This window comes from Arvicanthis niloticus, chromosome 20 (genome assembly GCF_011762505.2).
Source record: "Arvicanthis niloticus isolate mArvNil1 chromosome 20, mArvNil1.pat.X, whole genome shotgun sequence".
In the NCBI taxonomy this organism is placed as follows: domain Eukaryota; kingdom Metazoa; phylum Chordata; class Mammalia; order Rodentia; family Muridae; genus Arvicanthis; species Arvicanthis niloticus.
Window position 1 is genome coordinate 43,405,939 of NC_047677.1, and position 10,467 is coordinate 43,416,405.

At 51.9% G+C, this 10,467-nt stretch overlaps 1 long non-coding RNA gene across 1 annotated transcript; it reads right to left on the reverse strand.

Moving 5' to 3' along the window:
• Positions 1 to 1,815: 1,815 nt before the first annotated feature.
• On the reverse strand, positions 1,816 to 4,267 carry LOC143435196 (uncharacterized). Its single transcript, XR_013105269.1, has 3 exons — positions 4,186 to 4,267; positions 2,622 to 2,698; positions 1,816 to 2,342 (listed from the first exon to the last, which is right to left on the reverse strand). It is a non-coding gene; the product is annotated as an uncharacterized LOC143435196 (long non-coding RNA).
• Positions 4,268 to 10,467: the final 6,200 nt, after the last annotated feature.

Genomic DNA, 10,467 nt, shown 5'->3' on the forward strand with positions numbered 1-10,467 from the left:
CTAGGTCTCCCCAGACTGGAAGCATCAGTGGGCACAGTCACCTGCCCAGTATGAATCCGAGCTTCGTGTACTGCCTGTGACCTGGTCCTTGTTGCTGTTGGGCAGAATGGCTCCTGTTTCGCCTGAGTGGGTTCTCATTAGCCATGGAGGCCAGCACTCATTTACAGGATACTGAATTGTTGCTGCCAGTTGGACGACGTTTCCACCAACCCACAAGCACACACAACTTGGTTTGATATGCGTTCCGGTCAGAAGACACCTGTTGATCCATGTTGCCAGGTCATTAGCATAAAAGTCAGCTCACAGCGACAGCTCTGGAACTCCGCTGGAAACTGGTACCTTTAACAGGGGGGGGGGTCTCTGAGTCACGTGGTCATGGGTGCTCGGAGCCCTAGTCAGCTACAGCGTCCTGCCCGTGGCCCCCCTGATGGGCCAAATCACCACCATAAAGCCCAGAAATGCTAATCACGTGGCTCTAAATAGACTGGGGAAATATTTACACTATGAGCTAAGCAGGAATGTTTGGCCTCAATCAGAAACGTCACCATTGGGCTCTCAAGCTTGTCACCCCGGGTCCACGAAGCTGCGTGAGCACTGATTGAGAGTTTACAGAAATACTTTAGCAAGTGGTAAATTCACAAACAGTGCGAGTTCGGCATTGTGATGGCCTGGAACCCATCCCTGAGCCGTCCTCACTGGTCTCCCTGCTCTTGGCCTGGGTAGAAAAGCGGTGGTGGAGAAGATCCCGGAAGTTGCGCACGCAGCAAGGACCTAGCCCGTCCTTTCAAATCCCCTCCGTGTTCCAGAACAGGCTGTCAGGCAGAAGGGATTCTCTTATTGTTGCGACTACTACCTTTGCTTTCCTGTGATATGTCCACAGCTGGTACCCACCTCCAGCCCTGTTCACGGGCCAGCGGGATAGCTGTTTCTCCTACAGCATACTCAGCCCCTGCGACCCCTGTACCCCAGAGAGGCAGGGTGGGGGTTCTGGGGTCGGCCAAGTTTTGTTGCTTATTACCCCCGTGACCACCCACATCACAGAAGCCTGCTGGAAATTGAGCAATATGTTCCTGGCACCCTCACAGTACCGGATCTCCTTGCTTCAAACCAAGGTCCAACCCAGGCTAGCCAGCTTCCTAGTGAGAGAGTGAGAGAGTTAGGGAAAGGCCCTGTTGCTTCCCTGAACCTAATGAAAGTATAGAAACTGACCCACCATAGACCCAACCTGGCCAAAGGAGAGGCAGAATCTCCCTGTCGTTCTGTGAGCAGCTGCATTTCTTTGACCCAGTGTGAAGGAAGCCACAGGAGGCTCAGACCGTCAGCAGTCCTAGAGATTCATGCCAAAGAGACCTCGGAGAGAATGGAAGGTGACCAGAGGGATGTGTACAGGCTGCTTATGTGGCCAGTGGTAGCCTGGCTCCGTAGCCTCCGGGTGGGGGGGGTGTCTAAGGGAAGTCCACAAAGTGAATTTCCCCAGAAGATTTTTCTTAAAGATGTCTTTATTTGGGGCTGGAGAGATGGCTCAGAGGTTAAGAGCACTGACTGTTCTTCCAGATGTCCTGAGTTCAATTCCCAGCAACCACATGGTGGCTTACAACCCTCTGTAATGGGATCCAATGCCCTCTTCTGGTGTCTGAAGACAGCTACAGTGTACTCACACACACAAGGACTAACATCACTTCACTTTAAAAAAAAAAAAAAAATTTATTTATTATGTATACAGTGTTCTGCCTGCATGCATACCTGCCACCAGAAGAGAACACTAGATTACATTATAGATGAGCCGCCATGTGTTTTCTGGGAATTGAACTCAGGACCTCTGGAAGAGCATCCAGTGCTCTTAACCGTTGAGCCACCTCTCCAGCCCCCCAGAAGAATTTTGACAAGTACAGAACAGGAATGAAGAATAAAAATGTCAGATTTACCCTCAGGGGGCTCCCAAGGCCACCAGAGGATGGTCTGTGCTAGGTGGTGTCGGTCTTTAAATAAAGTGGCCAAAGAAAGCCTTTTATGGTCACAGTTGGACTCATGGCTTGGGGTAGCTCTCGTTCTTAATCAGGCAACCTCGGGCATCCTGGCTGACCCCAGAGTCCACACCCTCCCAGCAGAGTTAATTATAACACATGTAGTAATCCCAAGGGTCGGCATCAAAGTCATGCAGCTGTCAACTGGAGATCACTTTTAAGTGGGCCACAAACGCCCTGAGATTCTGCTGACACCGACATCCCCATTCCACAGTTGGGAAGGAGGTGCTTCAGGCTGTGGCAGATTCCAGACCAGGGTGTCCAACTGTGTGGGCTCATTCCAGCGGGGGCCCTTAAGGGGAGCTGGGGTGGCTGGCTCTGCAAGAAAGCCAAGGATGAGGCCTTAGAAGGTGATTCTGGGAACCTGAGCTCTCCTTGTCCTACTGAGACTGGTTGTCCAGGAAAAGCTGAGTGGCCAGGCAGACAAGAGCAGTTTCCAGGGAAGCTCAATACCAAGAGAGTTATGTACAGGGAAAAAGTGAGAAAGTACCCTTTTCCAGCCTGTGAGTTCAAACGGTGGCAGGTGGTATGCCGAGGACATACAAGGGCTTCCTGAAGGATCAAGGTAGCTTCTTCAACCACACCCCTCAGGCTTACCTCAACCAAACCTTGACCTGTGGTGCTGAGCCTAGAAACCAACTCCTGTGCTCTTCCTTGACTCCAGGACTCAGCCTCTATGGGAGAGAATCGGCCTCCATGAGCCCCAGAGAAGTGGTCCCTCAGATCTGCTTTCTCCCTGATGTCCACCCCCATGCCCATACTGATATCCTCAGCCAGGCCACGTTTTGGAAGCCCACAGCACAGTTTGTGGGTCCCTGGGGGCCCACAGACTGAATCCCATTGGCTCCTGGGGGCTTATGTCCCCTCCAGCTCCCCAGATCCACTCTAGGCAGCATGTGCCAGTTTCAGCACCTTGAATCCAGAGTGCTTTGTTTGGACTGTGTGGATCCAAGAGACTGGGGAAGTGGAGGGAGGGTCCAGACCATGGCGTCTCCATCTTGGACAGTATTTATCCTCAGAGCTGGTCAACAGTAGCCACTATGCTCACCTTCCTGCCCCGGGACAGGGACATCAAGCCAGAACTCAGTGTGCCTAGTGCGGTGACGTGATCCAAAAGTGTGTGTGTCCCCCCCAAATATATGAGTTGATACCTAACTTGCAAGGGGATAGTTACTAGGGATGGGAGCTAACACGGTGACAAGAGAGAGCCCCCAGAAAGGAGGTGAGGTCCTTGAAAGTTAATCCTGATTGTCAACTTAATGGGCTTTGGTGTTGCCATGGAAACAAGCATCTGGTTGTATCTGTGTTTTTAGACTTGGTTGGTTGAATTAGAGAGGCCCATTCTAAAAGGCAATGGCAACCCATAGGCTGGGGTCCCTGACTGAGCACAAAGGAGGAAGAGAATTGAGTACCAGCATCCGTCTCTGTTCCCTGACTGGCCAGCTACCTCAGATGCTTGCTGCTGTCACTTTTCCTACTGTGACAGACTGTGTGCCCCTCCAACTGGGAGCCAAGATAAGCCCTCACCTTCTAAAGTCGATTCTCAGTCTCCTATTTTGTTCATAGTTGTGAGAAAAACAATAAACACAGGGCCCTAATAGAAGGGACACCAGAGCGTCTCCTTTCCCTTCACCCAGTCAGGACTCAGCAAGGAAACACCATCTACCAAGCAGAAAGTCGCCCTCACCTGACACCAAATTTTCGGGTACCCTGATATTGGACATCAGCCTTCAGAACAGTGAGTGACAAAGTTTTCCTCTGTGGCCTATTCATGGTGTCTTTGCAGCCCAGATAGACCCCAGCAGGCAGTAGCAGGAACTGTCCTTTCATTTTAAGGGCCAGAACAGCTGCCCCTCCAACACAAGTTCTCTGTCACGCCACGGACCCAGACAGATCCTACAAGAGCATTAGGATCAGAGAGCTGCCCTCCCCAGGCTCTATTCCTGGGGCTCAGCTGCAGCTGACTCATGCCGGGCACCGCAACCTGTCAACGTGGGACGTGACTCAGCCCGTGTCACTTGGCCCAACCCATGTTACCTGCCCAGAGACCAGATGGGTGTCCCTTCACCCAGGCCAACCCCGCCCTGCCCTATTAGCCTTAACCCAGATGCCTGCCCCTGCCTCCTCCTGCCAGGCAGCCTCTGTCTCCTCGGCTGCTCACCTCATTGCAAGATGAAGTTATCCCAGGAACCAGCAGGCTCAGTGTGGGACCAGAGCCAAGGTCCTAGTCACACAAGCATGGCAGGCCCAAACAGGCTTGCTGCACACTCTGGAGAACAGTAAAACAGCAACACCGCCCCCTAGAGGTTAGCCCCCTGGCCAGCCCTATCTGGAAGAAGGGATTTTTTGCATGGTCTCTGGTGCACCCCCACTCAACCTGGGGGGGGGGGGGGGCTCTTGACAGCTCTTTCTCCATCCCTCGCCTTTGTCCTCAGATAACTGGACCCTGGCACTGGCCCACAGTGATGTTCCTTACAGCGGAAAGCTGGTGTCTCTTATGGTAACTCTAACTTAGCCTCTGCACCCAGGCTGATAAAGGAGGTATCAATGCCTACTCTGGTACCAGGGATTTTCTTACAACTCACATAGACCCACCTAGCCCTCTCCTTGTTCATGTTCCTTCTAGACAAGTAGTACCCATGAGCAGAGCAGGAGGTATGGGTTCCAAAGCCTTGACCTTGACCTTGACCAGACATTCTATGATCAGGAGACATCAGTAGGCCAGGAGCGAGAGGCAGAGTGAGAGCCATACACCGAGATATGGTGAACTCAGGGCAAAAAAAGAACCTAGCTCTTCACACAGTAGCAGAGCCACGGAGTAAGGGGCCTGAAGCAGAGACCTCCTTTGTTCCCTTCCCACCTGAGGGCTTGGGGATCCTCCCGACACCCCAAGCCCAGAAGCAGCAGCCTCTACAAGCCGGCCTTGAGTTCCAGTGAGCTTTCCTGCAGCTCCGCTAAAACTGTCCAAGGACTGGCTGTTGAGCCACAACGCCCTCCGTCCCCTGATGGAGGTGGTGGGAACTAGGCTCTTCCTCAGGGGAAGGCCGCTGTGGCCAGGAACTTCCCCTTTTAGCCCAGGTTGGAAGAACACACTTCCCAGAGTCTCTTGCAAGGCCCTGTGCTTTCTGCTGACTCAGTGCACACCCCAGACAGGGAGGAAGTCTCTGGAGAACACCTCTACTGGGGCTCCAGACAGGAATGCAGATTCCAGAGTAGCTGGCAAAACAGCTCGAGGATTCATCCATCCATTCACTTCCTGTGAGGAGGTCCCACCAGCCATAGCTTTGCTGCCATGCAGTCTGAGGATGAGGCTCTGGGGTCTGTTGGCACTTCCTTCCAGTTAGCCTTTTCAACTGTGGGACGTGGGATGTGGGACTCAGTCCATTCTTCCTATCTCCCCTCAACTCGTCTTCAGGGATGAACCTCCACAGAAGGACCTGTTCAAGTTTATCTTTCCTTCTTATGCACACATGTCCCCAGCCTTGGCAGGACCCCAGAGGACATTGCCAACCTGCTTGGAAGGACTTCTGACCTTTCAATACCCCCTGCCTGGTTATATCCATCTCACAGACCTGTAGCGTCCCCAAAGGGCCCTCGGAGCCTGGATGGAATCCGTTGGTGAGACCTTTACCCGTATTTCTTTCCTCGCCTCGGCAGAAATTGCTAACAGAAACCCTGGCCTAAATGGGGGTTGGGGGAGGGGCACAGCAGAAACTGAAGAGAAGCTGGTTGGTTTCCACTGTGGGAAGAGAAGCAGGCATGTACATTGCAGATTAGTGACTGGGGGCAGCGGGCATTTGCTGAGTAGCTGTTCTGAGACAAGGGAACACGGAACTGGCAAGGGCAAGGCTAAAGGAAGCCGCTGTCACTCAAATGTGTTTGGCCTTGGCACCCCATGAATCAGAGCCTTGGTGAGTCCAGGAGAGGCCAAGCCAAGTTGGCTGGACTCAGCGTCAGACCCAGCGTCAGTCCTTCTGCTCCTTCTCTGGATCCTTGCTTGCCCTTCAAACAAGGCCCTGCACCCAGAGAGAAGGAAACCAGATTCGCAGCAGACTCATGAGATAGGTTAACGCTCGAAGGTAAGGTCACAGCAGGAGCATTCCCTGAGGGCCAACCCTGATTTTTCTAGACAGCTTGATTCTGAGGTACTTATCAGGATACCTTACACCCATCCCATACATTCACTCCTTCCACACAGAGCAAGAAGGCAGAACTGGTCTCCTGCGTCCCTCATAAAGCCAGGAAACTGAGTCCTTCTCATAGCACCAAAACTCCTAGACAGCGATCTAAAAACTTAGACAGAAAAGGAAAAGACGGGAGGTAGCAGAGGACTTTGGGGGTGAGGTGGGGATGGGAAACAGACTTAGTTCCCATCAGATAGTCTGACCAAAAAGAAAAAGAAACTCAAAATGAAATCATGAGAATGTATTTCTGAAGATTTAAAAACCCACTTTAGGATGGGGTTGAGTAGAGAACTCGGACAAGGTGCAGGATGTACCGCGGTGAAGGAGCCCCGAGGAATGGAGCCCCTGAGCACAACAGAGATTCCTCCTTTTCTTAAACATCCTGAGACGCAGACCCCTCCTTTCTTGTTGCTCTGCCGTCTTTCCAGTTCCATTCTCATCTTCAGACCCCAAAACAGCCGCTCCGTGTTCCTCCCCCATCCCCCTCATCTTTACTTCACTGAAGTCAGCCCTTCTTGTAACACACCATGAGGTGTAGTGGCTGGAATCCTTAGCCGGTTCCTTCTCCCATCGCAGAGGTCACCCTGCCAAGCCCCGCCCCCAATTCTGACAATATAACTTTTGCTGCCCCAGGCTCTGTTTATGGCCACACTCAGCACATAGGGCTGGTTCTCGAGGTTTCTGTCACTTTCGTTGGCACCAAATAGCTGTGGCATCTCTGGCGGGGAGGCCTCTTGCCCTGAGAGGATGGGAGAACCAAACAGAGCCAACTTCCCCAGGGAAGGCTTAATCCACCTTATGGTCCTGTGACCCTCTGAGCATGACAACCAACCTTGAGCCAACCTAAGATAGGTTGCTCATGAGAGCCTAAAGGAACTGTGCTGCCAGCCAGTAATTAGTCTCCTTCCCTTTAATCGATCCATCATTGAGTGATAAGTTACTAAGTCACGGAGATGATAAAATCTCAATTCAAAGGGACCCTGGAAAATGTTTCTTGGTTGTGGCAATCCTAGCTGGCTCCACCCATCCCTTTTCCCAGTCCCAGACCCAGAGTGCCTGAGTATACCGAGACTGGAGGCTGCGCGGGGTTGGGTAGCAATCATCTGGCCCTGCTTGACCCCGGGAAGCCTCATCCTCAAACCCTTGCTGCCATGGCTCCTAATGGCACATGATGACAGGCCACCCACCAGCCTGTGGCACCTGACAGGCAGCCTGTGAAAAGAAATGAACAAGAAGTCTCTGAAAAGCCAGTGGCAGAGCCCCCACTGGGCGGGCACACTCAGAAACTCGTGATTTTTCTCTTACTTACAAACTAAAGAGTTGATTTGGGAAATTGCAGCCTGTTAATGTCTCTCTGGCAGGTCCCGAAAGGTACCTCCCTCTGAGAAGAATAGTGCCATCCTCTTTGCCCACAGCCTTCCCTCCCTCCTGGAGCCTCTGGAACGGCTTTCCAGAGGGGCTCCTCATGGTGGGGCAGAAACAACCTCTGTAGGGAGCGGGCAAATGCTTTTCCTCCTGGCTTACTGGATCTGAGGTTTGCTGTAGGTTAGCCTCGGAGACCCACACACTGCTAATGGATTCTAAATGGAGCAGGCTTGGGAGAGCCGAGCTGAAACAGAAGGCCAAGATCCAGCAGGGGCTTCCCAGGGACCACACACACCCTGAAGAGGCCTCGGGTGACTCTGGAAGACACTAGGGCCAGGAGCAGGAAGTGAAGAGGCAATTGGAGGGAAACAGTCCTGTTTCCTTCATTCACTTCTGGGACCCCTGAGCCATTCCTAACCCTGAACGAACCAGTGTCGGGCGAGCGACAGAATGAGAGCGAGGCTTGCTGGCGCAAGCACTAGAAGATTTACAGGAATGGCCTGCACCACCCTCTGCTCGGGTAGAAAGCTGGGAAGAGACTGCAGATCAGGCTTAGACTGGGATTCTTAGGTTTTGCTTTCCTCAGTCATCACGTGGTCATCAGGTGAGCAATGTTGGGGCGGTCAAGAAAGACCACAGCGGAGGTCACAAGGACACAAGCCACCCAACGGTTGCATCTGAAGGTCCCACAGGGTGGATGCTGTTGCCTGGTAAATGGTGGACACCGCCCCCGTCCCACCCACCCACACACCCCCAAAAGACTCATTCATGTTCTTTCCCAGTAATTTGGCTCAGGCTTCTCTTGCAGATCTGACTGAGATCCTGTGATGAGGTCACCCAGTTTATGGCAGACCCTCACCCAAGGGCAATCAAGCATTCTTAGCCACTTAGAGGGAAGGCCGGGTGACAAGAGTCGCATGACAATGATCGAGGAGCCACCAGGACTTGGGGAGTCAGGGACGTCTTCCCCGTATGGTATGCGGAGTCTTGTCTAAATCATGACTTAAAAAAAAATCTTAAGATGTTTTGAACCCTTAAAAATTTTGAATATCAAAGAAAGATCGTAGCACACACACACCCAGCCCCACCTTCCCATCCACCCACCCAATATCTGATTGGCTGAGTGCAGCTTTCATGTTCAACCAACCCCGTTTCCTTTCCCTCCCATTACTTTAACTAACTCTACCCCAGGGCCAATCCCTCTACCTCAAATCAATTCCTAAAGACTCCCTTGAGTGACTCACCTCACCTATTACTCTCTGCTCAGCTTTCTGAAGCCCCTCTAAAGGCTCCAGCTCTGGCTCTGGCTCGGCAGGTCGGCTTTCTGATCTTGCTGCTTTCCCTGCGGCCCTTGCTCCAGACTGCCCCGCCCCATCTGTCAGAATGGTGAGCCGGAACATCCCTCAGTAGCAGAGTGAGCTGACCCCTCTCTGTTACTCATACATGAAAAATGAGGTCACCCTCCGCCCGAGGCCCCTCAGTGGTGGCCATTCGTTGGGGTGAGGATGCCTGGCTAAGCAAAGAGGGTAGAAAACACGCCTGTAAATACGCATAACCTCCATGCTGGCCCATGCTGATAGCTGATTGGCTCTGACAGAGGCTGGCCTATTCACCACCATGGCCCAACTCCATCCCTGACCTTGGCCAGGTTCTTAGGATACCTCTTTCTGCTCCATCTCTCCGAGGTCTGCTCATCTGATGGCCAGCGAAGTCAAGTTTCTGAGGATCAAAGGCTATTCCACAGACCGGAGTGGGGAAGACAGGCCATTCTAGGCCTCTGACCTCTAGTAGTATAAACAAAGCACTTTGATTTTTATTATTAAAACAAGCAAAACATGAAGTTTACAGTTAGCTTAAACAAATACAAGTACAGAGAGAAAATACACCTGGTGTTATGTTTTAATGTCTTTGGCCATGTGAAAGAGTCAATAATATCTCTCCCAGGCTGTCTTAGGGTTTTACTGCTGTGAGCAGACACCGTGAACAAGGCAACTCTTATAAGGACAACATTTCATTGGGGCTGGCTTACAGGTTCAGAGGTTCAGTCCATTATCATCAAGGCGGGAGCATGGCAGCATCCAGGCAGGCATGGTGCAGGAGGAGCTGAGAATTCTACATCTTTATCTGAAGGCTTCTAGCAGAAGACTGGCTTCTAGGCAGCTAGGATGAGGGTCTTAAAGCCCATGCCCACAGTGACACATCTACCTCAACAGGGCCACACCCACTCCAACAAGGCCACACCCACACCAGTAAGACCACACCCACTCCAACAAAGCCACACCCACTCCAACAAGGCCACACCTCTAAATAGTGCCACTCCCTGGGCCAGGCATGTACAAACCAGGCATGACACAGGCCTTGGCCTTTGCCTTCTTTGCAGAGGTAATGTGAACATATTAGAGCATTTTAAAAATGTTTTTATTTTTAAATCTATTTACTTACCATAGTTTATGCAGTTTTTTAATAAAAGAACATTTTATACTGTGTCCCATTTATAGTTCACAGCTTTTTGACACAGGTTCCCACCCACATCCTGAGGCATGGCGGATGGATGTCGACATGGAGAGAGCTCACATCTCCATCCCGCCCACCTGGAGAACCTTGGCGATTCCATCTTACCTTTTCCACACCTGCCTGTCAGGGCTGGCCCAAGCCAGCTCACCAGAGCCTAAGGCCCATCAGCCTACCACACTCCCCTTCTTTGAAAACACATTACCTTACAGAGAAGAAGATGCCCCAACTCTGATGGTGGCAATGTCACTTACCTGGAGACTTCCTGTACCCTTTACTGCTAACACAGGAATAGCAGGGCATCTTTGAGGATGGCAGAACCTTTCTCAGCTCTGGTTGTGTTTAGCATGAGAGACCAGGGTCCTGGAAACTTAAAGGCCACC